The sequence below is a fragment of the Cucurbita moschata genome, unplaced genomic scaffold, assembly GCF_002738365.1.
Source record: "Cucurbita moschata cultivar Rifu unplaced genomic scaffold, Cmos_1.0 Cmo_Scf00026, whole genome shotgun sequence".
In the NCBI taxonomy this organism is placed as follows: domain Eukaryota; kingdom Viridiplantae; phylum Streptophyta; class Magnoliopsida; order Cucurbitales; family Cucurbitaceae; genus Cucurbita; species Cucurbita moschata.
In genome coordinates this window covers 2,423,762-2,428,060 of record NW_019268542.1, presented here as the reverse complement: position 1 = coordinate 2,428,060, position 4,299 = coordinate 2,423,762, and the positions used below count along the sequence as shown (strand labels likewise).

General features: G+C 36.1%; 1 non-coding gene across 1 annotated transcript; it reads left to right on the top strand.

The window, feature by feature from the left end:
* The first annotated feature begins 988 nt into the window (after positions 1–988).
* On the top strand, positions 989–1,083 carry TRNAY-GUA. The gene is made up of 2 exons: positions 989–1,025; positions 1,048–1,083. It is a non-coding gene; the product is annotated as a tRNA-Tyr (tRNA).
* The last annotated feature ends 3,216 nt before the right edge of the window (positions 1,084–4,299 follow it).

Below are 4,299 nucleotides of genomic sequence, written 5' to 3'. Positions count from 1 at the left end.
ATTTAAATGTATGAAGCAATCACATGATTCACTGACCTTAGCTCAGTTGGTAGAGAAGATGACTGTAGTGGGTCAATATAGGTCGGATTTTTGTTTTAAATCTTTTTCTATATTATCGACCATCTCAGTTATTACATGCACATGAAAAGAAAAATTAAATTTATGAAGCAATTACACCATTCACTAACCTTAGCTTAGCTGGTAAAGCGGAGGATTGTAGTGGGTCAGTAGACTTGTAGTGAATCCTTAGGTCACTGTTTTGAATCTGGTAGGTCGAATTTTTGTTTTAATCTTTTTTTATATTTTCGACCATCTCAGTTATTACTTGCACATGAAAAGAATAGTTAAATGTATAAGCTATTTGGCCATTCGCCGACCTTAGCTCAGTTGGCCATTTGAGTTATTACTTTCACATGAAACGAATAATTAAATGTATGAAACAATTAGGCCATTCTACTACCTTAGTTTAGTTGGTAAAGCGGAGGATTGTAGTGGGTCAATAGACTCATAATAAATCTTTAGGTCATTGGTTCGATTTCGGTAAGTAGAATTTTTTTTTTAATCTTTTTTATATTATCGACCATCTGAGTTATTACTTGCTCATTAAAAGGATAATTAAATGTATGAAGCAAATATATGATTCACTGACCTTAGTTGGTAAAGCGGAGGACTGTAATGGGTCAATTGACTCTTAGTAAATCCTTAGGTCACTGGTTCCCTTTTTTTATAATATCGACCATCTCAGTTATTACTTGCTCATTAAAAGAATAATTAAATCTATGAAGTAATTATACGATTCACCAACCTTAGTCCAGTTGGGAGAGCGGAGGACTGTAGTGGGTTAATAGACTCTGAGTAAATCCTTAGGTCACTGGTACGAATTTGATAGGTCAGATTTTTGTTTTCAACTTTTTTATATTATCGACCGTTTGAGTTATTACTTGCACATGAAAAGAATAATTAAATGTATAAGCAATCAAACCATTCTCCGACCTTAGCTTAGTTGGTAGAGCGGAGGACTGTAGTGGGTCAATAGACTATTAGTAAATCCTTAGGTCACTCGTTCAAATCCGGTAGGTCGGATTTTTGTTTTAATCTTTTTTATATTATCTGGCCATTTGAGTTATTACTGTCTATGAAAAGAATAATTAAATGTATGAAGCAGTTAAGCCATTCTCCGATCTTAGTTCAATTGGTAGAGCGGAGGATTGTAGTGGGTCATTAGACTCTTAATAAATCCTTAGGTCACTGGTTCGAATTTGATAGGCCTCCAGCCTTAGCTCAGTTTGTAGAGCGGAGAACTATAGTGGGACGATAGACTCTTAGTAAATCCTTAGGTCACTGGTTCGAATTCGGTCAGTTGGATTTTTATTTTAATCTTTTTTATATTATCGACCATCTGAGTTATTACTTGCACATGAAAAGAAAAATCAAAACGTATGAAGCAATTATGCCATTCATCGACCTTAGCTCAGTTGGTAGAGTGGAGGACTGTAGTGGATCAATAGACTCGTAGTAAATCCGGTAGATCTTATTTTTGTTTTAATCTTTTTTTATATTATCAACCATCTGAATTATTACTTGCACATGAAAAGAAAATTTAAATGTATGAAGCAATTATGTCATTCTTGGACCTCAGCTCAGTTGGTAGAGGGGAGAACGGTAGTGGGTCAATAGACTCATAATCAATCCTTAGGTCACTAGTTCAAATTCGGTTGGTTGGATTTTTGTTTTAATCTTTTTTATATGATCGACAATCTGAGTTATTACTTGCACATAAAAAGACAAATTAAATGTATGAAGCAATTATGTCATTCACCAACCTTAACTCAATTGATCGTATGTTTATTTTAATCTTTTTTATATTATGGACCATTTGGGTTATTACTTGCACATGAAAAGATTAATAATTAATAGTGTAAAATTACTATAATGCTTCTAAGGTAATATACATTCGGTTCTAATCTAGATGACCTTCGAAACTCAAGACTCTTCAAGAATCTTCTAAAAAATTTATTATGACTCTATGGCTTTCTAGAATAACTAATGCTTGTATCAACATTTTTCTTCCATTGGTTTTGAGAAACTAATCTCTACCTCACTCAATTCCTGTCCATAAGGAATTAAAACAAGATCTTGATCCATACGCATCAAAATATCAAAGGGAGAAAGTTCACCGGCTTAAATGTCTGTCACACAACGGTTGGATGAACCGAAGGAATTTGATGAACATCTTTAATAGGGTGAATTCGAGGGACGAAAGCAAGCTAACTTGGAGTTAGATAAGATAAAACTTCAGCTAAGGCTATCTAAGTGAGTGACTTTACTATTGGCATGGTTATATTTGATGTTAACACGTGTCCCGTGGTTATGCTCGTGTCATATGTATTGATATGATCGATTTGATGTTAACACGCGTCTACCACACACATTGCTCCTTCTGCAATAAAGGGAATGCAACCAACGATACTGAAATCAACATCAAAGTTTGTTGTCACGAGGGTCTTGGTCGATGGTGAAAAAATGGCTAAGCAGACAAGGAATACAACTGCTAACTTCATTGTTTGTAGAAAAGTACGACTGAAAAGGTGAGGATAATGAGAGAAGTATTGTCTTTTTTGTGCGAGAAAGTTGTGTACTATGGAGGTTCTTATATAGGAAAAGAACACGAGTTGGAGTTTTCGTGTCATTTAATGCCACAGAAAACTATCAAATTTACGTTCACCTAACTTTGTTCTTTAGGGATGCCAACATGAGTTTAAGTCAATGGTAATGACATATAACATCACCTCAAGTACTATTGAAATGAGATACAAGAGTTTTGGATAGGGATGGTGAAAAAACTCAATGACTAGTAAAATTCATTCAACCTAATTCATCGAGTACACTTTTGGATGGATTATGAACTTATTTAGGTTGATTTGGATTCAAATAATAAAAAAATTTATAGATCAAGTAAAACTGGATTGAATAGAAGCCATTCGAATTTATTGTTAATTTTAAAATATATATTTTTACTTAAGGAAGATTAAAAATAAATAAATATTTTAGTTGGGGTTTCAACTGGAACAATTGAGTTCAATCTAAAAATTCTCTTAACTCAACTTAATCTAATCTATTATACCGGCAGAAGCTACTATACCGGCAGGAACAATGGGATATCCCGGACCTGAGTATCTTTATTCGGGTATTCCCACTGAGAAGACAGATGTTTACAGCTTTGGTGTGGTAGTGTTAGAGGTGGCAACGGGGAGAAGGCCTCTTGATTATAATGGAATTGTGGTTGTTGATTGGGTCTGGGACCTGTGGAAAAAGGGGAAACTAATTGAGGTGATTGATTCGTGTTGATGGGGGCAGTATGGCCCTTGCTTAACTCCTTGTGCTGTGCGGTTATTTATTGTGAGTTATTCTTTCACAGTAAAGAAGGGAAATAGGCAGGTTGGATGATCCGCTCCCGAACCGATATGACCTTCCCTTCCCGGATTTCACTGTAAACTAAGCCGAAAGAGAGTGACGGAACGAAACGGAACTCATTCACTTGTTCACCTCTCCCTATTAAATCATTTCCTGAGGTAAAGCCAAGCCGCTGCTGCTAATTCATTTACTCGACTGTAAACAAGGGAAAGCCTCTACTCCTTTATTCATTAGAGTTTAACGGGACTATTACTGATTAGAACGACCCCAAATTTTCTACTTAATTTAAGGTCGCTACTGTATACGTACCATAAACATTGAATGTGGAAGACTTCATTAAAATTTCATAAAACATAACCTTTATCTTAAAACACAGCCATGGACTTACGTGTTTCGAAACATCTTTAAAACGACACAACAAAGACCCAAAATAAAATAAATAAGCATTTAAGTTTAAAACATCATATTCTAGCCTCTAAGAAAATAAATACTACTATCCTGTGCATGTGTCATGGTCTCGAGTTGCGATGCTGTCGGCAACCGTACAGGAATGTCTTGCCTTAACCTGAAAAACGTAGTAGCACATGGCTTGAGTATTTAAAGAAATACTCAGTAAGTGACCCCCACTATTGGGGTTAAATGCAACAATCACATGCAATGAGATGATGGGACCTATCTTTCATTCCGTTTTCCCTACGCTAACGGGTAATTTTGGACGTGTACCATATACTCTATACACAGCCCATACGTGCGAGTATGGACTCACCAGCTAGTTCGCACTCCGCTGGGCAACCTTCCTTATCCGGTGGGCATACTCTGGGAGCCCCTTAGGCAGGACACCCGCTAGAACTAGTAACCGTCACGGCAGCGCTATGCAAAGCACAA